General features: G+C 46.4%; 1 protein-coding gene across 4 annotated transcripts in view; it reads left to right on the forward strand.

Annotated features, from left to right (window-relative positions):
- The window catches only part of LEKR1 (leucine, glutamate and lysine rich 1), a 146631-nt gene that overhangs the window by 32070 nt on the left and 88657 nt on the right, over positions 1-25904 (forward strand). The window lies entirely within an intron of this gene.

Below are 25904 nucleotides of genomic sequence, written 5' to 3' on the forward strand. Positions count from 1 at the left end.
AGGTAATCTGTGCTGAGCTCTGTGCTGCTGCAGCTGTTTGCTTAAAGACAGCCCAAATGTGTGGAGTTAAGCCACAGGCACATCTTGCACTAGATATACCTTAAGTAGTAGTCATTACCATTAATTAAGTGTAATTAGGTTTAGGCCTATCAGTACTCAAAGAGAGCCATATAGTAATCTGCTCATTATAACACATGCAGACTATATGTATAGTGAAATCTGCAGTTTGTGCCATTTTTGGTAATTAGGTGCAAGGTGGCTTCCTTATTGGATCAGTCTATTGTTTACTGATATAACCTGACTTGATATATCAGATACTGTTGTTTTGCCAAGCAATTTTTTTTTTACCTGAAGGTAGTATGTGCACTTAGTTTAGTGCTTAACTATTTTTATTTTTGATACAAAGACTACATATTTTCTCTTAACTTCTATGATTCTATGATATGATTAAGGACTGGAAGGCACCTTGAAACATTGAGTTCCCCCCCCCCCCCCAACCCCTACCCCCCCTGTTCTGGGCAGGAATACTGCTGAGATCAAATGATGCCAACAACATGTCTGTGCAATCTCCTCTTGAAGACTTCCAAGATTGAGGACTACACCACCTCCTTGGAAAGTTTCTTCCAGATTCTAATCACCCTTACCATTAAGAATTTCTTCCTTGCATCCAACCTGAAACGATCCTCTAACAGTTTATGGCCATTGCTCCTTTTCCTCCCCTGGGATACCCTAGTGAACAGTTTTTCTCTCAGCTCCAGCTATTCACCCCTTACATACTTATACACAGCTACCAAGTCACCCCTCAGTCTTCTCTTCCTCAGGCTTAACAGTCCCAGATCCCTTAGTCTTTCCTCATAAGGTTTGTCCTCCAGGCCCTTAATTATTCTTGTGACCTTTCTCTGGATCCTTTCAAGATTCTCCACGTCTTTTTTGAAGTGGCACCCAGAACTGGACACAGTATTCCAGCTGGGGTCTCACCAGTGCCGAGTAGAGAGGAAGTATAATTTCCATAGCCCTGCTCACGATTTATCGGCTAATGCATCCCAACATGCTAATAGCTCTGTTGACTACAGCATCACACTGGTGGCTCATGCTTATCCAGTGATCAATAATAACCCTGAGGTCCATTTCAGTCATTGTGCTGGCCAGGACATCTCCTCCTAACCTATATTCACATCACTGGTTACTTCTCCCCAGATGAAGCACTCTGCATTTATCCTTATTGAACTGAATCTGGTTCCTCTCCACCCCCCTTTTCAGCTTGTCTAGGACCACTTGGATCCACCCTAGCGTGACTGCTTTTCCCCATAACGTAGTATCATCCACAAACTTGGCCAATGGGGGGTGCTTTCCACATGCTCTTCTAAATTGTTGATAAAGATGTTGAACAGCACGGGGCCAAGAACCAAATCTCACAGGACACGACTGGCCACCTCCCTCCAAGATGATACAGACCCATCCACTAACAGTCTCTGAGTCTGACCCCTCCCAACGCACTCTCTGAATTGGTCCCCTAACCGTGGACTCCGCCAACCCACAATCCCCCAGTTTTTTATAAGAGAATTATGGGAGACGATATTGAAGACTTTTTAAAAATCCAAGTATATGACATCAACTGTGTCTCCTACATCTAAGTGGTTCATTACTTGATCATAGAAGGAGACGAGGTTGGTCAGACATGGCCTGCCCACAGTGAAAACATGTTGGTTATCCTTCAGCATCATGCCTTCTGCCAATCTCTCACAAATGGACTTCTTGATAATTTTTTCCAAAATTTTACCAGGTATTGAGGTCAAATTGGCCAGTGTATAGTTTCCTGGATCCTCCCTCCTCCCCTTCTTAAAAATTGGCACCATGTTGGCCCTTTTCCAGTCTTTCAGGACCTCTCCCAAGCACCACAAGTCTTCAAATACCTTCACCAATGGTCCTGCAATGACTCCCGCCAATTCCTGCAGCACTTGCGGATGTAGTCCATCTAGTCCTGCTGACTTGAAGACATTCAGCTGCTCCAATTGCTCCCTCACCAGTTCGACACCGACCAATGACCCTTCCCCCACATCTGTCCAGTGTCCGATCAGGTGGGCGACTGTCATTTGTATGCAGGAATACTGACGCAAAGTATTCATCAAAGAGTTCAGCTTTCTCCTGTCTGTTATCAGCTGTCCCATCCCATTGTTTAAGGGCCCCACATTTCCCTTGATCTTCCTCCTGCTCCCTCCATACCTAAAGAAAGACTTCTTATTGTTCCTGAGTTTAGTTGCCAACCTGATCTTGGTCGCCACTCTTGCTTTCCGTATCCTCTCCGTACAAATGCAGGCTATACTTGTATATTCCTCCTCGGTAACTACTTTTTGTTTCCACTGTCTGTAAGCCTTCTTTTTCTTTTTTAAGCACTCTCTGACTCCTCTGGTAAGCCAAGAGGGCTTTCCGGCCCCTTTACCACCTTTCCTGCATACAGGAATGGACCCTTTTTTTTTGCTCTGAGGATCACTCCTTTGAGGACCACCCTTCCTGAACTCCCTTCCCCTCCAGTCCCTTTTCCCATAGGGCCTCTCCCACTATTTTCCTAAGGTCATTGAAGTCAGCCTTCCTGAAATCAAGCACCTCTGCCCTAATGGCTGACTTCCGTGCCCTATGACACATAGTGAATTCTGTCATCTCATGATCACTATCTCCCAGATTATCTCAATCCTCAGATCTCCCACCAGGTCGTCCCCTTTGGCTAGAATCAAATCCAACAAAGCCTTTCCCCTGGTTGGCCTATTCACTTTCTGTACTAAATAAAGTACTTCCACACAGGTCAAAAATCTACATGACCAGTCAGATCTGGCTGAGTGCTCCTCCCAGCAGATGTCAGGGTAATTGAGGTCACTCATAACAGTCATGTCCCTTGAACATGCAACCTCCATTAGTTCTCTGGAAAATTCCAGATCCAGGTCCTCCTCCTGGTGTTGTGGTCTCTAACAGATGCCTACCATCAAGACCCCTTCTCCTTGTCACCCCCGTATCTTGACCCACAGGGTTTCAACTCGCCCTTCTCTTGAACCAACATGGGTCTCTGAGGCAGCATACCACTCCTTTACATAGAGAGGAGCTACACTTCTTCCCTTCTTCCATACTCAATCCCTTCTGTGCAGCCTGTAGCCCTCTATGCATACAGCCCAGTCATACATGGCATTCCACCAGGTCTCTGTTATTCCGATGAGATCATATTCCCTTTTTGCTAGTAGGGGTACCAGGTCCTCCTGCTTATTCCCCCTACTCCTAGCATTTGTGTATAGACACGTTAGTACCCCATTGGTAACCCCCAATTCCCTGCTGCCCCAACATCATTCCAGCCTCTCAACATCTCCCTGACTGCCATCTCTATTTCCTTCCCGCTTGGCTGTCCCTCAGTTTGCATTCCTGTCTGCTCACCCATCCCTCGACGCACCTAGTTTCTTCTCTTATAAAAACCTCTTACAATATGCGAACATGAAAGTCTCTTTACAGTGGCCCAAGTGAAGCCTAGTATAGTAGTTTTAATTCTTAGAAGCATTCAGATGCCACTTGTTTGGAGTGACCATAAACTGAAAGGTATTATGCACAAGTTATTTGTACTTTATCATCTGAACAGGGTGAAATGAATAGGAACAGAGTTTGTGACTATAACTTATTCCATACACATACATAATGTATCACATAAAAGAAGTTCTTTGCCTTCAGGTACGTGTGATTTCACATATCTTCCAGATAATTCAAAAGTATAGATGAAAGATTCAGCCCTCATGAATATTTCACAAATTTACCTTTTATTTACTTGATTCATAAAGCAGAACGCTGTTTCCTCACCCAGAAATCTTTCTGTTGTCTTTCTTGAATCCATCTGTGTGGTGATGATAATTATAGTTTGAGAGAATTTATTGGAACAATACAGGATATGTACTCTAGTCTTTTCTACTGTGCTATATGTGATATTTTTCTCATATGCATCAGATAGCATATATCCTTATAGAATAATATTTAGATTAGGGTTACCACGCTGGTCAATTGACTGGTCAAATATTGTCACTTGACCGGTTAATTGCCCGCATATTTTTTGACCAGTCAAAGTTTATAGCAATTTTACAAACAGATTTTACAACTACAATTACATTTTACAGCTACAGTTACAAACTACATTTTTTTCGGTAATCTTTTGACAGAAATATGATTTTTTTAAATTTTTTTGTCACATTTCATAATGAAAAATTTGTGATTTTTCTGTACATTATTTGGATGTATCGGGGGGCATGGCGAGTGGGGACTGCCCGCAGGCAGCTGTGGTGATGGCAGCGGCGAGGGAGGGAGGGTGGTGAGTGGTGGCAGTGGCTATGGCATCCAATCTCAGGGGTGAGGGGCATATGCCTCCCCATTCCTCTCCTACATGTCACCTATGACTGTTCTCCTAAAAGATGAAATTTGGGATCTTAGATTAACGCATATGCTAGTACTATTTGGAAAGCCTTTTAGTTTGAATTAAATACCCCCATGAGACGTAATCAATTTATCATATAAGCAACTTTGCTTAATAATGTTGGCAGTTTTCTTTTTTTATATAAATTGTGTGTTGCATATAATCATTAGGTATTTGTTATATTTCAAGGTGGCACAGGGTTTTGTTTCCTTAATAACGAAAATGTTAAGTCTCTCATGATTCATGGTTTCGTATACTGGCTAGTCTGCATCACTTTTTATGTTAATGTATTTTGAACCATCAAAAGTAAGATAAAAAAAGTGCTTACTCTGAGCAGCAGACATGGGGATCAATGTTTTTCACAGAAGGTATGAGATGTATTCTGCAACAGACTCATCTCACCTGTCCATGGGGATTTGTATATTTCTGTATGTGTACTCTTAGTACCTCTGCTTGACCTCTGTTTCTTCACCTCTCACTAATGTTTTTCATAAAAGAGAGGCAACAATTTGTTTCTTCTTCAGAAATTACAGGTTTCCCTTGATTTATGTGGGTTCTTTATATGTGAATTCGCTCTTATGCAATGAACATATTTAGATTCATAATTCGTTATATGTGAGGTAAATTCGCTCTTATGCGATTAGCATAGATGCCCCCCTGCCCAAGCAGTCTGTGGAGGGAGGGCCATATCCCCACTCACCCTAGCCCCAGCTGCAGTGGCCCTGGGAGCAGCCAGCACCAGCTGCCTATACCGCTGAGCTGCACCGTGCTTTGCCTGTCCCTCTGTGCCTGAGCTCACCTTGGCTTCTGGGCTGCACTGTGCTGTGGTGCAGGCAGCTGGTGTTGGCTGCTCCTGGGGCTGCTCCAGCACAGGCTGGGGTGAGCGCAGACAAGTGGAGCCCTGGGTGGCACAGGGCACAGCACTCGCCCCAGGCCTGGCTGCAGCAGCCCCAGGAGCAGCCGACACCAGCTGCCAGCACCAGGGCACGGCACAGCCCAAGAACAGAGGTGAGTGGGGACAGGTGGAACACGGTGCAACCTAATGGCTGCTGGCAGCTGGCGCCAGCTGCTCCTGGGGCCGCTGCAGCCAGGGCTGGGGTGAGTGCCACTCTGTTCCTTCTGCTTTGCTGCCTTGTGCAGCTCCAGTAGTGGCATCCCTCCCCCCTATCCCTTCCCCAGTCCCAGCCTCACTCCCTCCATCACCACCATGGGAACCTATCCCTATTTGTTACACTGTAAAGTGGGTTCGCTTTATGCAAATTCAATTTATGTGCCGTTCTCCAGGAATGCATGTACAGCATAAATTGAGGGAAACCTTTATGGACTGAGTAAATCTGAAGAGCAAGGAGTACCACAGAGCCCAGCTTGACAGTGGCTGTCTACAGGCCACTGTGCAGTGGAAATGATGGAATGGAGGTGCAGGGGCGGGGAGGGGTCAACCTGATGGATCATTATTCTGACATCTAAACTGTAAATACTTTCATTCAAAATGTCTCATATAAAATATGTGATCTTGTTAACACCCGGTTCACTCTAGTTGTGGTTTTTATTTGAGAACAATCTCTCAGGGGACTTTGTTGCCATTCTTAGGGACAGTTGGGGAATATGGCTTAGGTATGTTTTGGCTTTGAATCTTTGTGAAGATGCATGTTTAAACCCAAATTATGCTGGGGAAGGGAAGTCACTTTTTATTACCAGTGTAAGTATTCTTGTAATCAAGCAACTGGTATAGGCATCATTGTAACCTGATTTGTGTAAACTATATGGCTCAAGAAAGGTGGTTGCTTAGTCTTACATCTTAATGCAAACAGTGGAGCTAACCTTTATCATGGCCAGAACAGAGTCACTCGTTTTACACCTTCAATTTTAGAAGTATAAACTATTGTGGGTGAGTGAGCATGAGACCCAGAGCCAGTGGCTGCTAACTACTGATATATGCTAGAGGAATTTGACTGTTGGACATTTTCAGCATTGATAGCTGAAGGAAAGACATGACAAATTACTAGCTCAGCATCTTGTGGGAGGTTGTATTTTCATTAGATAAGATAAACTTTTTGCTAGCTGGTTCCCTGGGGCAACAGAAGTTCATCTTTTGAAATTTATCAGTTTAGTGTTTGAAGCTTGCCTTTAAAAGATTCATGTGCAGAAGGGACTCAAATAGTCCAGATAAACAGCTCTTATTCTTCTTTCTCTAAAGATCCTGAGACTTTCTGGTCAGAGAATGTATGCCAGCTACATCAATAGCCTTCAAGAGCTACTGATGGCTTGAAATACATTCTATTTATTGCTTTGGTAGCACAGAAATTTCTCTTTGTTTTTTATTATTAAGGCAATTTAGCTGTAGAGTGTTTGCTTCTGCTTTTACTGCTTAGTAATTCTCCATTTGCACTGTCATGTGATGAGAAAGTAAGGAGGATTCTAAGACAGATAATTTTGAATTAGAGGATTCTGCCATTTAGTAGGGAATAAGAGAATCATGACATTTCTCTGATTTCCATGCCACTACAATTAAAAAAGAAAGACACAAGAAATTTGTAAGAGAAAGATAGCAGATTTGTTTCGAAATAGAATGTCTTATTGAAAACAAAACATCAGTGGCTTTATAAAGAAACAAAGAATCATTTACTAAAGTTTGAAATATGCCTTAGGAACTATGCTCAGCTGTTCCTCTCAAGCCTTAGGGTCATATATGGGGAACATGGGAAGACTTACATATCTCTTTTTATTACAGTAGAAATTGATAGGGCATTATAATCACCACAATACTGCAGTGTATTTGCTAGAATGACATTGATGCATATCACTTTATACATAAAAAGAGATCAATTCATAAAGTAGTAAATGAATGTTCTACAATATGATGCAGATGTTTCATGTGGGTGTCAGGATGTAGGATGTGGGTGTGCCTTAAAAGCTTGATTGTAAGAGGCAAAAAGACATATTCTTCTGCTGGGAGGTGGCATATGGCTCTAGAACTCAAATGCTACATGTGTTACACAGATCAGTTGCCAACATAAGGAAGTGCTTATGTTGCTGTGGTGCCACCTTTTATTGTAGGTGGAATGAACACACAGTCATTATAGATTTTTTCTGGGCTTTTAGTCATATAATTTTATTGTATTCTGAAACATGAATCTGAAAGGATAAGTGCATGATAGTTAGTTTGTACTTAGAGAAAAAGGTGGTATGTATGTGTATTTAGAAGAAAAGGAATGAAATTAACAAAGCGATAGAGCAGTATTTTTTGTGAATAAGTCTACATAGTAACTTAATAGTGTATATTCTTTTAATTCAAAAGAATGCAGCTTTAAGTATTGCTCTGTGCAGGGGTTCTCATTTTCTTCTGGGCGATATACTACTTTTTAAGTTTATAGTACAACTGTCTTCTCCTGAGTCTATGATGGATAAAAAAGCAAGAATTACTTAATGTTTTTGGCAATTACACTGTAACCTCTTCAATCTAAGAGGGTTGAATTATTCTTCATTTTTCCTTTTCTTCCTTTTCCTCCATTTATATTGCCCCTTTCACTTATGCTTTTTCATTCCTTCCTCTCATATACCTTATAAGATTAGGGACAGAAATTGCACACAAACCAGTATAAGTGATCAGAAACCAGTTCAAATCTGTAACACAGCAAAAATTCAGTGTTCATAACATGCTTTCAAAATGGTTGAAACTGGTTTAAGATAACCCGGGATGGATGGTCAGACTTAAGGGTGCAGATAGAAGTGACAATTTTCACCTGATCTGGCCACAGAAAGCAGTTTATAGCTGTGGCCAAACACAAGCGCACAGCTGCAGAAAGGTTAAAAAATGGTGGATCAGGTAAAAATCTGAATCTTCATTGCATGAGGTATCAGATAAAGATGTTTTAAAGTGTAGCCTCTTTTGTAACTTGTGTCTGCAGAGCTCCCAGCCTGTTGCTGTTTTCAGAATGGGAGGGGGGAATGAGAGTGGAGGGAGTTCAGTCTGGGGTTTTTTCAGCCTCCCTCCCCCCCCCCCGAGGATGGGGTGAGTGTAATGGAGCCCCCTCAAGGTGGGAGGGGGGGGCTCCAATTACCCACCCTTCAGTAGATTCATAGATTCATAGACATTAGGGCTTGAAGGGACCTCGGAAGATCATCAAGTCCAGCCCCCTGCCCCAGGGGCAGGAAGTCAGCTGGGGTCATAGGAGCCTTGGGAGACCCCACTGGTCACAGGACACCACAATGATTGACTTCCGTCAACTACCGCTTTCTGGGTCTGACCTCAGAGCCAATTCCCCAGCCAGCAGACTGCAATGTAGCTGAGGCTGCAGTTGGCCAGTTTTCCTATGAGATGATCATGGGATACCAGATTGAAAGCTTTTTTAAAATCAAGATATCTGATGTCAATCTCTTCTCCCTTGTCTAGGAGATATGTCACCTGGTTGTAGAAGGAGATGAGATTGGTCAGGTAAGACCTACCCACAGCAAACCTGTGCTGGCTGTCCCTTAGGAAGTTGCCTTCAGTCAGTTTGTCAGGAATGGTCTCTGATTTTTTCCAAAATCTTCCACAGTATAGAGGTCAGGCTGATGGGCCTATAGTTCTGCAGATCTACTTTCTTCCCTTTCTTGAAGATAAGCACCACATTGGCCTTCTTCCAATATTCAGGCACTTCGCCTGAGCGCCACGAGTTCTCGAAGATCTGTGCCAGTGGCAGAGATATGAGGCTTACAGCTCCTTAAGTACTCTGGGGTGTAAGCTGTTTGGCCCAGCTGACTTGAAGGTGTCCAGCCTCTCAAGGTGTTCCTTCACATGGTCAACATTGATGAAGGGTAACAATTCTCCCTTGTCCTGGCCGTCCTGTACCATATTGAGCATTGCTGTCCCCTGGGGCTGGTGAAAAACCGATGCAAAATACCTGTTAAGCAGGTTGGCTTTTTCCTGGACGTTGGTTGACATTTGACCCATATGGTTTAGCAGGGGTCCAATGTTACCCTTGCTTTTTCTCTAGCTCCCCACATATCTAAAAAAGGACTGTTTATTGTCCTTGATACATGTAGCCAGTTGGAGTTCAGTCTCAGCCTTTGCTTTCCTGGTTCACTCCCTAAAGGTCCAGACCAGTGCAGAGTACTCTTCCTTTGGGGTGGATCCAGCTTTCCATCCTTTATACGTCTTCCTTTATAGATGCAGGAGGTCCATTAGTTCCCTGCAGAACCAAGGGGGCTGCTGTGCTGTTTTCCTGCCTTTCCTCCGAGACGGAATAGACATTGCTTGAGCTTCCAGGATCACTCCCTTGAGGAGCAACCACTCTTTCTGAACTTTCCTCCCCTTTCGGTCATGGTCTCTTAGGGCCTCACCAACAAGCCTCCTGAGCTTCTCGAAGTCAGCTTTCCTGAAGTCGAGGACTTCTGCTTTGCTGACTGACTTGCCAGCTTTACGGTGGATGGTGAAGGTGATCAGCTCTTGGTCGCTGTCTCCCAGCTTCCCTTTGATCATTAGGTCGCTGATTAAATCATCCCCTATTGCCAGTACCAGGTCGAGCAGCGCTTTGCCTCTCATTAGTCCATAGACTTCTTGAGTCAGATAGAGCTCATCCACACACATGAGGAAGGTTTGCGACTGTTCGGATGTGGTCGAGTGCTCTTCCCTCAAGATGTCAGTGTGCCTGCCTTGCTTTGAATATCCTCTGCCTGGTGAAGGACATGGGGAGGCTTTGTGCAACCTCTGACAGAGGTCCCGATCATCCCGGGGAAGACACCAGAACTCACCTGCCACAACTTTGAGTGTTTCTTCAGTGGTAGGGTCTTTCATTGGTGGTCCCTTTAGATTGGATATTCGTGGGGCTCCACCTCCCCTACACCCCTTCCATATGCCAGCCTCTGACGGGCGACCTGATCTTGATGCGGCAAAACCTCCAGTCTAGATGACTCTTACCCGTCACACGGTCTCCAGTGTCAGGTCTGCTTTTTCTTTTCCTAATGGACCCTGGGTCTGATAGATGTTCTCCTCTCCTGAGGATCTCTCTTGCTTTCTGCCAGTTGTCTGTTGCTTCTTGCAGGCGATCCTTTGTTGTACGGCTGTTGCCCAGATCCCTCAATGAAGGGTTACAAGCAAATAAAATAAAATAATAAAATAACACAGGAGACAACTAAGGAATGGGCACAGGTCAGAAGGATACAACAGGAAATAATGCTAAGGAAAGAAAAAAAGGCAGGTATGCAGAAAAGAAAGATCAGGCTGAACTGCCTTGTTATACTGAGTCTGCCCTCAAACTTATGCCCTGCTGTATCCCCTGATGCTGCTCCACTCTCTTCCAGATGTGAGCTTCCCGTACCTCTTTCCCCAGGTTAATTCTCCTCCCCAGACCTGGTCTGTAGATGTCTGGTGTGATGAGTGCCCACTGTCCCCCGTGCTGCCTTCTCTTCTTGGAGCGGGGTCTCTTTCCACACGCTGGTGCTGTCCATGACTGGCGTGAGACTTTTCCACGGTCGTTGCTCTCCAGGCGTCCCTGCCCGATCAGAGCTTCCCTTGTCTTGCCGGTGCTGACTGCCACTGGTATGGAGAGCAGCTGCAGCCTCTGCTGCCTCTCCTGCTCTCCTTCGCTCCCAGCTGGTGCCGGCTTTTATCCTGGCCAGTTGGTGATCGTTTGTGACGTCACCCGCCGGCCCCAGCTGTATATCGGCGCGGCTGACAAACCGCATGGGTTTTTCTTGTCGGCAGCACTTGTCTGGCATCTGGAGTCCTAAGGTAGGTACATTCTCTTTACTTTTAGGGTTTCCCCTCTGGGGGTGCGTGGCCCCTGTTCTTGTACCCCTGGGACTGTCAGGGTTGTTGAAATCTTCCATGACAACCATGCACCGGGAGAGTGCAGCCTCAGCTAGTTCTCTGGTGAATTCTGGGTCAAGCTCTTGACCCTGGCTAGGAGGTCTGTAGTAGACTCCCACCATTGTGTCCCCTGTGCCTTGTTCACCATGGATTTTGACCCAGAGAGTCTTCAATCATCCCCCCTGGGTGCCAATTTCAGCTTGCAGGGATACATAGCTTTCTTTGACATAGAGAGCTACTCCCCTGCCCCTTTTTTCCACACAACCTCTCCTGTACAAGGTATACCCGTCTGTACCTGTGGCCCAGTCATAGATGGAGTCCCACCAGGTCTCTGATATCCCTATGAGGTCATAATGTTTAGCAGGAGGACCAGTTCCTCCTGTTTGTTCCCCAAGCTCCTGGCATTGGTGTACAGGCACGTAAGTGTCCCATTGTGGGCCCTTGCCTTCCCTACGGATCACTCTGGGGCTGGGGTAGGGGTGGGTTCCCTTGAGTGCCTTAGTCTGCTGGGTTTAAAAAAGCTGTCCAGTGGGCTTGCAGTGGTGGTAGTCCCCCCACCCCCTGGTGGCCTCAGTTTAAAGCCCAGTCGAGTAGGTCAGCCAGTCTGGCTGAGAAAAACCTCTTCCCCAACCGAGTGAGGTGGAGGCCATCTCTTCCCAGCAGCCCACTTCCTCTCTCACCAATGAGCAAACTGTGATCATGAAAGCTGAAGCCTTCACAATGACACCAGTCTTTGATTTACTACCTCAGCCCGTCTCTTCCTCCTCAGCCCATGACCCACAACCAGGAGGAGCGAGAAAAAGACCACCCGCACCCGCAACTCCCTAAGCCCCGCTCCCAGAGACCTGTAGTCTCTCATGACCCAGCTGGGATTGCTCTGAGCCATGTCGTTCATGCCCACATGGATAAGGAGCATAGGGTAGTGGCTGGAGGGCTGGATAATCTTTGGGATCCTCTCCACTATGTCCCGGATGTGGGCCCCCCGGAAGTAGCAGGCCTCCCAAGCTAAGGGGTTGGGGCAGCAGATTGCCCCCTCAGTCTCTCTCAGGAGGGAGTCTCCCATGATGACCACTCTGCATTTCATCTTAGGAAGAGTAGGGATGGATGATCCTCTCTTGCCTGCAGGAGCTGGCATCTCTGCAGGCTCTACTGGGGCTGCAAGAGGTTCGTATCTGTTGCAAATCCCCAGAAGGGAGGTGACCTTGGTGCGGCAGGCCTTGGGGCCCTTGACCACCTTGGTCCACCCTCCTGTCTGGACAGCATGGGAGATCCCCGAGTCCTCACTTGTCCTGGAAGGTGACCTTGGTCTACCTTCTGCCTCCGGGGGGTGAAGGGCCTGGCAGTAGGAGTCTATCTTCCACTCTCCATCCCTGATGGCACGCAGTCTCTGGACTGCGGCCTGGAGCTCCTCTATCTGGCGCCCCAGAGACTCCAAAGTGGAGCAAACCATGTAAGAGGAGGTGGCCATGCTCCCAGTCCCATGAGCCTAGAAACATGCTAGGCAGCCCCTGCAGCCAAGAGCCAGAGGCTCTGTCTGTGTGGAGCCTGGAACCATGGGTTCCGTCTGGGTGGAGGCCTCTGAGGTGCCAGAGGGGGAGGCTGCAGACTCCGAGGGGACCCTTGGAGTGTGGCATGTTCTCATCCACATTGTGCCGCTGGTAGTCCAGCTACTGATGGGTACTGATGGGACTAGTTTCCCTAGGGCTCACTGGTAGAGCCATGGGCCCTCCCGCTCACCCTCCTTTGCAAACTCCCACACTAAACTCACGCACCAGGCCCAGAAGCACGCCTGTTTGCACGTCCTGTTGTTGTCACGAGGCTCTGGTCACATGGCTCCCTGAGGGGCTGGGCCAAGTAGGAGCTGGGGGGGCATGACTCTACTCAGCTCTACTCAGCTGCCTCCCTGTAGCTGAGCTAGGCTACGTCCCACCCACCATGGGCCCCTGCTTACCTGTGGGCAGGCCGGGACTCGTCAGGGGTCCTGGGGTCACTTGAGGGGTCGCTCTGTTCACAGGAGCGCAGCCGGCTTACTCCCATGCATCTTGTACCACAGGCGGGGCTGAATGTGGCTTCTGCCATTGCTGGGCTCTTTTTAAACTGCGCACATGTGCAGAAGGGCCTGCCAGCGCCGTGCCACTCTCAGGGCGCTAGGGCGGTCCCTCCCCCCTCACCACCAAAGGAGGGGGCAAGAAAGTGCACCCCCTACCCTGTCTCACATGCTGGCGGCTCTAGTCGCTTGGCTGCCTGGGGGCCTGGGCCAAGTAGGAGCTGTGGCGGGGTACTAGCTGGGACACCCCAAGGATGAGCTGCCTCCTCTGCCTTTCTCCCCTTCCATTCTGAAAACAGCAAGCAGTGGCAGAGAGCCCTAGCTGTTCCTATGAGAACCTGGCTGCAGGCTTCCAGCCCACAGCTAGTTTCCCCTCCTCCCTGGAACCAACAGTGAACTTCTGTTTGGTCTGGGACAATGTTGTAACTCAGAGTGCTTTGCAGGAATTATTCTGAGTTATAGCTGGGAACTGCACTTCTGTCTGCACCCTAGTTGATTTAGGTTAAATTGTTTTATTGAAATTCTGTCCCAAATCCCCTCCAGATTCAAGTTCACTTACAGGTCATTTGAACCTCCCCGGAAGCCCCGCTCCCCCCTTGCAAGATGGGTGGGTTAACCTTAGCTCAATCTGTCTGCTGCAGCTGAGCAGGGAGGCATGCTTTAGCACCCTCTAACGTCTGGCCTGAGCCACTGCAGGCATGTGGCTGCATTTTCGGAATCAAAAGTGAATGTCTCTTCATTTGCTTATCTGTTCAATCCACGCATCTTAGATTAACCTGCAAAGATTGAATTGATTCAGCCTTGGGCTTTTTGACTGTCTGTACTTAGACTAAAAGTTCACTGTATATCTGGAGATGTACACACAACCAGTTGCAAAAACACAGCTCTATAGTATTGGTATTCTTGTACCAGTTGGCAGGAAACCAGAATGTTTTTTCATAAAACATTTGTATGTGTTCTTCTTAATTTTAACAATATAATAATTCATAAATTCTATTAGCAGAATGCGGGGAGGATGGCACCTTAGAGACTAATTCAGAAAGGCATATTTTTTCATAGTGTAGGCTGCTATGGGCAGAGTCTGCGCAGATCACAGCAGGGTATGTTTGATCAAGCTAGTTGAGCTGACCAGTTTTATTTTTGCTGCTGGCTTTGGCCAAGGACCCACTGTTCAGGGCCCTTGCCTCTGCTTCAGCCAGGCTAGTGGATAATACCCGGAGGCCACCCCAGGCTTGCTAGCAATGCAAAACAAACAAAAGAAATTAAACAAATAAGTTAGCACTTAGCTGTCTTCCAGTGGTTCTTCCAAGCTTCACCCCCTGGCTGCCTCTTATCTTTCAGAGGTTTTGCACAGCCTGCAGACTTGTACAACAAAGCAAATGATCAAGCAAGCAAGCAAACAAACAAACAAACAAACAGAGAAGAGCCCTGCCCAGGGCTCTCCTGGTGGCTGCTAAAACCCCTGGCAACTCCAGGCAGCCTGCTTCCTGAGCTAGGTGCAGCCCCTTGAGGCTGATTTCAGTGTCTTTTATCCTTCCCACTCTGGGCTCGCGTGGCTAATCCTCTCTCACTCCCCACACCTGTGTCAGCTCCCTTGCTGTGGGACTTACTACCTCCCAGGACCTGGTTGCTCAGCCTCCGGTGAGATCTCCCAGGTCTGAGGTGGGTGTGCAGAGGTGCTTCTGAGGTGTGGGGGTGTTCAGAGTCCCCCAAACCCCTAGTAACAGGCAGGGCCCTGTTACAGTAGGCAGCAGCCTAAGTGATGATTCAGACGATCTCAGGTTGACTTAACTGTTGATCTTCTTGGCTAGGTACAGACATTACACACAAAATGGTTTAAGTGATCAGAAACTAGTTTAAAGCTATAACAGAATAGACGTTCAGTAGACATAAACCGGTTTGAAAATGGCAGAAACTGGTTTGAGATAAACCTGGTTGAATGTAGTATCAGACTTAACTGATATGGGTCAAACCGGTCTATGCAATGTATGTCCCAGACTGTTTCCTGGTTTAAGTTAAAGCAGGGTCCCCCAGTGTGTTGGCATGCCCTCTGGGCTGGGTGGGTATCTCTGCTCCAGAGCTGGGATGGCCCCTCCCCTCTGCTTCTTGGCTGCAGCTTTGGCAAAGATTGCAAATACAGCAGGGTCTGCCTGGCTTCCTTCTCCCCCCACACCCCTCACCACTCCCTGCTCAAGCAGGGATTCTCCTCTCCCCTCTGCCTTACACAGACACCTCTCAGCATTAGCTAGCATACCACATGCTGATTACGGTCCGTGCTGTGGCAGACAGGACAAAAGCACAGTGGCTTAGGGCTCCTTTAACAGGTAGCTGGTAATGTCCCTCCATTCCTTCCTTGGAACAAGTTGTTTAAGAAGAACTTGAACTAATGAGAGATCCTTTTGTTTTGCTGATGGAGTGATAAATGCTGTGTAAATCCCTGGCTTCCTTGATAACCAGTGGGGGGGGACCTCTCCCCTAATCAGAGCATCCTGCCACACACCCCCTCAGCTCAGCCCTGTGGAAGGCAAGGGAGGGTTGCTTTAGCACCCCCTGGCTTCTAGCCTGAGCCACTGCAGGCACGTGCCTGCATTTCTTCAGTCCAGAGGGGATGTCTGTACAGTTACAAACTGATTCAGCCTATGTACATTAGATTAACCTGCAAAGATTGAATCAATTCAGGCTTAGGCTTTCCCTCGGCCCTGAGAGCTATTCAGTTGTATAGAGACGCATCCCAAGGCCTAACAGGGTTTAAGTAAGTTTTTTGTGATGCATATGCTTTGTGTCTGCCCTCTGCACAGGGGTGAATTCCAGCCTACAGAGCCCAACTTCCATACATATGAAAATTACAAGAAAGATTTAGTCAAGTTCTCACAAAGTGTGCGAGTCAGCACAGTATCCTGGGCAATAGTAGGAGGGAAGATCATGGTTCCTCTTTCTAGCTGTTAGATTCTTACATATAGGATGCTGTATGCAAACTGTATGCTATATACCATCACTACAATCATAAGCTTAATTCAATGTGAACCTTAGTATATTTAGTTGACTAATTCTTGAAGCTTACTCTTTTGTTAATAAAATAAAACATTCAGTGTTATTGGAACTCATTCATGGGTCCCACCCACCAAAACTGATCATGTTTTAGTCCATAAGATGTTATTCCTTCATTCAAAAAAGGCCCTGGCATATCTGACATACTTACCTTCCTGCTGTTTCCAACAGTTTGTTTAGCAGCAAAAGCAATATTTAGCTGTAAAAGTAACTTTGTCTGGATCAGGAAAAAAGCACTGTTTGGAAGAGATGCAAACAGCAGTCAAATAGACTATGGTAAGGGTCATGCAGAATTTTCAGTAGAACACTTGTGCTTTTTCGCTTAGTAAAATATGAAATAAATAAACAATATTTTAAAAATTACGTTCCAAGCTTTTAAAATGTTTTGGCATTTTGAAATGGTATTACAGACTGCAAACGACTAATAGAATAAGAAGTGATTATTTACTCCCTAGGTATAGTGACTCTATTGAACAATTCTGAAAGCAATGTATACTTCAGTGTAAAAAGAAGAACATTTTTCATAGTTGAATAATCTAATGTTTATGGGGTTTTTTAATGGTTAGAAGAGGCTCCTGAGATGATTTCTGACTTAGCCATTCATTTGCCATGTGACTTAGCAAAATCATGCAACTTGTTTTCTTCAGTTTCTTCTTCTAGAAAACTGGCATAATGATACTTGTCACACAGTAGTGTTATGATTCTTGCTTAATTAATATATGTAAAGTACTTTGAGATCCTAGGAATCAAGGAGCATTAGAAATGCAAAGTCTTGCATTCATGTTCATGGACTATACAAAAAAAAAGTATCTCATTCTGTCAGTCTTGCTTTACTGATTAGCTCAGGGGCAATTATTTTGGGTGGAGGGCCACTTAATGAGTTTTGGTGGGTTGTCAAGGGCTGCAAGGATAGCCACACTCCTTGACAGGTGCCTCACCCCCAGGTTGCCATCTTAGGACCAGAAGTCCCACCCCATAACCCCTGACCTTTGCCACCAGAAGTCCCTCCCCTTGCCCCCAGTAGCATTACTTTTGAAGGGGAGGGTTGCCATCTTGCAACCGGAAAAAACAAATCATCTCCTAGAAGTCAAACATCTACTATAATGTATTTTAATTTTATTTCAAAAAATATTTTTGTCATGGTTTGTGTTTGCGTAGTGTATATAGAGATGATTGCATAATAGCTCAAAAATAAAGTCTGACTTGTATATTGTGTATGAGGGAGTGTGTGGGGTGTGGTTAACTTAGGTTGTGTATATGGTGGGGTGTGGGGGGGGTTGTAAGGGGGTGTGGCTGTGTATGTGAGAGGTGTAGGGTATGTTGCAGGGTGTGTATATATGTGGGGGGTTGTGGGGGCAGTGTGTGAAGGATGGTGGGGGGGTGGGGACCTCCCAAACAAACTCCCCCCCGCCATGGTGCACAGGCCCCTGCCACTGGTGGTAGCAGTAGCAGCAGGTGACAGGCCCTTGGGGTGCTCGTGGCCTGAGCATGTGCTGCCACCCAGTGGTGTGCAGCTCTAACCAGTTCCAGGATCTGCACATGGCGACAAAGAGCAGAGCCAGGCCAGCCCATCTCTATTGCACAAGGCTCCTTGTGGTATGCTTGCAGCTCCTGGCACTCACCTTGCCACCAGGGGGAAGCCCCATTCAGTGGAGTTGGCAGCCTTCCCTGCTGCCATGTGCAGCTCCTGGGACTCCACTGGAAGTGGATGGGACCCCCGCCTCATGCTTCCCAGCAGAGTCCCATGAGCTGCAAGTGGCAGCAGGGAGTGGGGCCAGGCCGCTGACTTCATCACACAGGGCTTCCCACCAGTGGTGCATGAGTGTCAGGAGCTGCATGTGCACTGCAGGGAGCCCCATGCAATATAGGCAGGCCAGCCTGGCTCCAGTCCTTGCTGCCAAGCGCAGCTCCTGGAACTGCCCAGAGCCGAGCACCACTAGGCAGCAGTGCCTGCACAGGCCTCCTGCTGTTGTTGCTGTTGGCAGGGAGAACTGTGTACCATGAGGAAAGTGTGTGTGGGTCCCCACAGCTGCCCACCCTCCTGCACACCCCACAAACCTCATATACCCACACCCTGCCCATCCCAGGTCCATGTTCCACCACCCCCCTGGGCCTGGGCTCTGCGCTCCCACCAGCCCCAGCCCCATGCTCTCCACTCCCACCCAGCTGCAGCTCCCTCCCTCCCCGCACCCTCACCATTTCCCTACCTGCTGCCTAGAGCAAGCACTGCAGCGGAGACAAGAGGAGGAGCCATTGGAGGTCAGGGAAGCTGAGCAGGTCCCTGAGTGGCTGCAGCAGTGGTAGCAGCAGCCTTGCCTAGAAACTATGTGCGCTGGCTGGGCTGGGCCCTTCCATGCACGCGGGTGGGAGTGAGGTGCGTGGGCTGAACAGGGTACAATTAATTGGTGGGAGCCTGTGGACCAGATGAAATCGCCTGATAGGCCCCACAGGCTGTATTTTGCCTGCCCCTGGCTTAGATGGATGGATGTTGCCTAAATATGCAGTTGCTTTTGAGATCCACTAAGGAAAATATAACTTGTCACCAAATTCTTGTAGAGAAAAGGAAGCAGCTCCTGAGTCATCCCTAGTTTTTATAGGAATTTTGCTAAATAAATATCTATCAGAGATCTCAGAAGAAGTTGAATACAATAAGCAAACAATTATAGTTTCATAGTTGGTAGGGTCGGAAGGGACCTGAGCAGATCATCAAGTCCGACCCCCATCGTCTTTTCCCCTTCCCCTTTCTCCCTTCCCTTTTCCCCCTTCCACCACCACTCATACCAGCTCCACAGCAGTACTCAATACTATGTAGCAGGGGCGGGCGAAATATGGCCTACGGCTGCATCTGGCCTGCCAGGCATTTTCATTTGGCCTGCGGCGCCCACCAACAAATTTTGCCCTGCCCTGGCCTTACCTTCTGCCCATGGGGGTGAGGGTGAGGCACCCATGTATACACGCGCCCCCAGCATACCCTATTGTACCTCACTCCCATCCTCATGAGTGGAAGGGCCTGGCCTGGCCAGCAGACAGCTTCCAGGCATGGCTGCTGCTGCCACTGCAGCCCCCGGGGACCTGCTCAGCTCCTCTGGGTCCTGCTCACTCTGGGCACCAGATAGACAAGTGGCGGGGGCAGAGGAGGAGCTGCAGCTAGTTCAAACACCACACACCCACATCTGAGAAACACCACACATCCACACCCTGCCCTCACAACCCCCCACATATACACAACCCCCAACATATCCTGTGCCCCACCACACACACAGCCACACCCCCTCACAACTCCTCCCACACATCCCCAGCCACCCCCCCTCCACCACAATGTACAATACTAAGAATTTATTTTTTAGTTATTATGCAGTCCCCTCTATATAAGGTATGTAAACATAAATCATTATATTTTTGTAATAAAATTAAAATGTCATAGTAGGTGTTTGACTTTTAGTGTATGATTTGTTTTTTTTTTCTGGTTGTAAGATGGGACCCTCCCACAAAAGGAATATTTCCAGGGAGCAAGGGGAGAGACTTCCAGCGACAAAGGTCAGGGGTTAGGGGTGGGTCTTCCAGTCACAAGATGGCAACCAGGGGGTGGGGCACTTGTGAAGGGGTAGGGCTACCCATACGGCAGTCAGCAGCTCACCAAACCTCCTTAAGCGGCTCTCCTCCCAAAATAATTGCCTGCCTCAGGTGTATAGGGGTTGAGGAAAGCAATTGGACTAAAAGGAACTCTTGCTTTTCTCTTCCTGTCTGTTCCTGCATGGTCTACTCAAGCCTAGAATTTGAAGCAGTAGTCCTGGGAAGGAGGTCTGAAGCAGCCTTTGAGACCTTTGGACAGGGAATGTTTAATTTCAAGAAACCTTTACCCACGATGTAATATAATGGTTTGTTGATTTTCTATTTGTATTACTTTGACAAAGAATTCGAATCTGAGTACATTTACTTTACATTAAAATCTAATATTGTGAACTGAGTATTGAGATTCCAGAATATTTGTAATAAAGAATTTCAAAACCTCACAGGAGGTTATGAAGGTGAAAGACTTTGTGATTTTTTCTTCTTTAAGTACTGTCTGTTAAAAATATATTTTAAATCCCTTCTGTTTTACTAATATTTTCCCTCCAGAGTTGGTGCATCCCTCCAGAGATGATGCAATCACCTACCCTGGAAATCTTCAAGAAGAGACTGGACAGTCACCTTGCTGGGGTCACCTGCCCCCATTTGTCTTCCTTGTGTGGTGCAGGGGGGCTGGACCTGATGATCCTGCGAGGTCCCTTCCAGCCCCTTATAATTCATGAATCTATGAACCTAACTGCATAGGAGAAACCTATACTTCTGCCTGGTCACTGTGCCAATTAATAGTGACCACGAGCAGTCGGAGTAAACCTAGGCACTTTGAAAAACAGGCAAGATCCTATGTGGGAAAATGAAAGGCTATTTTGAGAACAGGAAAAGTATATAAATGATTACTTGAGAAGGTGGCGGATGGGGGCAGGAGGGAGTATTAATCCAGAAACATTGCATGCATTGCTGTGAGATTTTTATTTTTACAAGTAATTCAGGGTACGCTTACTACTTTTTCATTGGTTGTTTTACAGCCTGGTATCCAGGTCACACAGTTGTATCATGACAGATAGGTTAGGTACAAGAAGGGAACAGCAAAAATTTCACAAAAGGAGACATGATTCTATGAATTGATTCCTTTCTTCTGGAAACTAAAACTGCATTAGTCAGGCCTTTTAAATCAGAGTTGAAAAAGTGTTGTTCCTTTAGTTCAAGGTATCAAACTCATCCAGCCTCACAGGGTCATATGAGTAATGCAGGGCCAGTCCACGGGCCAGATTGGGCCTACAAAACAGGCCCCATAGTCTGGATCCAGCACCTTGGGCCAGGGCTGGCTACATGTGGCACATGGGGCTTGAGGCACTGTGTGTGCTGAAGACAGCACATGGAGCTGGTCCACAGCACAGGTTGCATGCAGCACCTGCACCAGTCTGACTTTGTGTGCAGGATCTCACATGCAGAGCAGGTCTGTGGGCCTGATCTGGACTGGGTCCAGGTGGAACACATGGGGCTGGGACCTGCATGTGCTGCATGTGGCACATGGTCCGAGACCTACAGACAGCACTGCGGGACGGATGATATGGTTTGCAGGCCAGATCCTGCCCATGGGCTGTATCTTTGACACCCCTGATATAGTTCACTTCCCTCAAAGCAGGCTTTATCCCCCATATTATATTTAAATATCTTTTTCCAGAACTTTATTTGAAATGATTCAAATACTTTAACGTCTGAACCTTTTCATTGGTAGTCCCACCTCCCGTCTCTGATCACTGGAACTTACTCATGTTTTATTTGCCCACGTAATCCTTGTAGATGAGCCCTCCTCAGCACTACAGTGGAAGAGAAAAAACTCTTTGCTTATGTGCTATGAGGGGAAATCACCATGTTTAAGTGTTGTGTCTAATCTTACTTAATATGAAGCAAAGTCAGCACCACTGCAGTAGCATATGCAAGTCACCAAAATACTGCTTATAAATGTTTTTATAGTTGTTTAATTGTAAAATTCAGAAATTGACACAAAAGAAAATTTGTGTTTAATAACTTTTGTTTCATAGTACATTTTACAAAACTCTGCATAATCCACATTCAGGCTTTTTTTTAATATTACACTACAGTTGCATATTGCCAGCTGCATGGTATAAATGGAGTCATTCATTCACGCGATCAGATCAAGACTACATTTCCTCAAAAATGTAATTATATTTCTCCAACAATGTAACTTTCAGATAGTTTGTTACAATGAGTTACCATTGATTTTCTGACTCTTGTTTAACAAAATGAGAGCAAGAATTGCACATATCAAGCTGTTTTCAGTAAACTTATTTTTGGTGCCTACATTTATTCCTACTGTATAATTTAATACCAGAGCCGCGGGTTGGAACAATAGTTACACAATGACATGAAGCAAAATTATGAAGCCTTAATCAGTTTTTACTCGATCCTTATTCAGGCAAAAATCTCATTGATAATCCATGGCAATTCTGCCTTATTGTGTATTAAATTAAGATGATCATTTTATGCTATTTTAGTGAAAGACAAGTATGTTGGGAATCATGCAGAGGAGATGCAAGAGTCACTGGCTGTGTAGCAGGTGGAACTGAATTGGGACTCTAGAGCATTCATCTCCCATTTGGAGACAACCTTTTCCCCTTTTTTCCTTGTCTTATCCTCAAGTTGGTCCTACCCCTATTATTGCATGGAAAAAGATGATAGGGTCTCAGAGAAACACCTGGACATGAAAGCTCTCACCACAGAGCTCAGAAATGACTTAAGGCTGATTTGCCTATTAGCATAGGAAGTAAGATGGACAATATCTGGAAGGGGTGCAGTGGTACAGCTGCAACCCATCTCCCCCTTTTGGATGGACTGCACTGTGGGAATCTTTGGGGACCTTTTTAAACCTTAAAGTGTGTTAGACTCCCCCACCCTCCATGCTCAAAGGCACTCCCCTTCCACACCTTCCCAGCTGCCACTGATGCTTTCCTTGCTGTCCTCTGTGTGGGGGATACTTCAGAGCTGCTTCTGCCCACCCCTGCCAGTTTGCATGGGGCCTAGGCTCATCTGAGAACAGCCAGAGTGGCAGTGGTGATGGGCTGCGGGGTTCCCTCTCATCCTTCTGCTCTTGGGGGACTAGCCAATGTGTGGGAATCCCACCTCCTTCCCACCCCCTACCCACTGCTACTGGAGAGGGAGGGAAAGAAGAGGCAGAACCATATTTTTGAGCATGGTGGGGGCAAGGAGGGTTCTTATATGCTTTGGGGACTTTATAAATGTCCCAAGAGGCTCCTGTGGTGTGGTCTGCCCACACTGATAGGTAGTAGTGGAAGTTTGGGAGCTGGGGGTGCAGCCATCTTTGCAGCACTAGTAGCTGCTTCTGCCCCCTGCTTTATGAAATCCTGGATCCACCCTGGCAGGAGGCAAAGTCCTCATAGTCTCATAGTCCACTTTGGGAACCAGGGCTGCTTATGGGATAAGAAGATGAAGGAGAAGAAAGTCATCCAAGGGAAAGAGGTAGAGGGGGATATATAGCTTCAGGCAGGGAAAAAACCAGATGGAATAGAATTACCTGATTTTTTCCCCCATCTCTAAGGAAAAGTATGCATTTCTTTGGAATTCACTAAAATGTTAGTTGCGTGGGGGACAGGTTTGGCGCAATATATCTATAGTGCCAAAAATACAATATAGAAAGGAGAATTAATGCATTTTTTTGTAATTTTAAGGAAACATGTAGTGTTTTGTATTACTGCACATAATACAAGAACTTAAAGTAATGCATACCTACAGCAGGCAGAGTTAAGAGATATTGTGTATTTAGAAATTATGGGAGCCTATACATGTCCAGGGAGGCTGCTCCAACACACTGTAATTACTGTGCATCAGAGCAGACTCAATTGAGTCTGCTACAGTATGGTAATTACTGCACTCCAGCAGACTCCAGATCATATGTATGAGCGTCCCTGCACTGAAAAATGGCAGCGGGGGTGCTTTAACTAAAGCTTGTTCAATGAGCTTTAGTTAAAGCACCCCCACCGCCATTTTTCAGCATGGGGATGCTGATATATGTGACACTCTGGGCACTTTAATTAGAGCAGCTCTTGGAGCGTCTCTGGTTAAAGTGCCCCCTCCCCCCCTGCTCCTGGAGCATGTCTATAAATGGAGCACGTCTATAAATGCCCTATATTCTTAAAAAAAGACTTTCTTATCTATATTAATGAAATTGTTATAATTTCACAGATCTAACAGATTGGTCACTATTTATGCTGTTAATGTTTTGCATGTCTTTTAAGTTTCATAGGAAAAAACATAGTAGTCAGTTCCTGGTATAGTTTAATTTTCCTGTCAGCTTCTTATTTACTAGCTACCAAAGTGTTATTTTTTTTCACTAAACTTGACTAAGCAGGTCTCTCTAACATTATGTTGGGAAAAAAATTCTCTGAAGGTTCTGACTTTTGTACAGTTTAAAGATTGTCTTTAAAATGGTATCAATACTGTTTCCTTTTCATAATTGTGGCCATTTAATACCCTAATCTGTTAATTGAAAAAGGTACTTCTCTCGTATCAGTTTTATGTAACTATGTTAGGGTTACTGTATTTCCAGTTTCAAAAAGGACACATGTTGGGGAGGGAGGGAGAGGCTATGATATGCCTGTCCCCTGCCCCTACCCCTGCCCCTCACTCCCAAGCCACAGCCCCCCCAGCCCTGCTGCTGCCCCTCACTCCTGACCCACAGTTCCCTGCCTCACAGACCATGCTGGTGCCCCTCACTCCCAACCCTCAGCCCCCGCCCCTCTGTCCCCTCATTCCTGACCCACAGCCCCTTGCCACTGCCTGTGCCCCACACTCCTGACCCACAGTCCCTCTGCTGCCCTTCACTCCTAACGCACAGCCCCCTGCTCCGCTGGCAGGCACCTGCCACCCTCACACACCCATCCCCTCCACACACCCTTGCCACACACACACACACACACACACACACACACATAGTCCCCAAGCCCTGGCCCTCCAACCCCCACCCTCCATAGACTTACCTGCGTCCAGCTGCCAAGGCTGCTCCCACCACCCTGCCTGGCTGCATGCTGGCCACGCGCGTGTGTGCGTGCAAACACATGTAATGCCCCCTGCCTCCAGTCGCCCTCCCCCCACTCGCCCCCGGCCCCAAGCAGTTCCTGGCTAGGGTAGGTTAGGGTAGGCCAGGAAGTGCCAGGAAAAACTTTGATGCTGAGCAGAGCAAAATCCCAGACTCATGTTGCTATTACAAAAAAACACCTGGACAGAGATGGGAGGACTCAAAAAAAGGACATTCCTGGGAAAACCCAGATGTATGGTAACCCTCATATAATGACAGTGAAAACTGAAGAAATAGTTGTTGTGGGAAGAAAATTAGGCCCATATTTTGTAACTTGAATTTTCTGCACATGGTAGACAATGGTTTGATAACCTTGAAAAGTTTAGTTTAGTTTTTTGTTTGTGCACAGAACAGATTGAGAACGGATAGTGGTAATGCAACTGCTTTCCTACCATTATACCTTACATCTGTTCCAGAGACTTAACTTCGGTGGAAAGAACGTTGTTCAGTTTTTCTGCCCACTAAACTCTTTACCTCTGTTGAGACTGAAAAGAGGAGAGATAATTAATGCCAAATGTAAATTGCATGGGAATGAATGGAGACCATCAAATAATTTTACTGAACAGTTGTCAGAACAATTTTAATTCATTACTAAACTAGGTCACATGTGAACAAGTTGTCAAGAGGTGAAAGGGCCTGTATGCCATTATAGCGTCCAGATCCAAAATCATCTAGCTCAGGTGTGATGCGTTAAGTTTAAACAGAGTTCTGGAAAACATAATTAGGAAGTAGTTTGTGAACAGGTCTTTAAGAAGTACTATGCTTCACAGGCCAGGTACAGACATTACACTTTTACTGATATAAGCGATCAGAAACCAGTCTAAACCTGTAACAGAACAGAAGTTCAGCACATATAGACTGGTTTAAAAATGGCAGAACCCAGTCTAAGATTTGCCCTCTC

This window comes from Alligator mississippiensis, chromosome 7 (assembly GCF_030867095.1).
Source record: "Alligator mississippiensis isolate rAllMis1 chromosome 7, rAllMis1, whole genome shotgun sequence".
NCBI lineage: Eukaryota > Metazoa > Chordata > Crocodylia > Alligatoridae > Alligator > Alligator mississippiensis.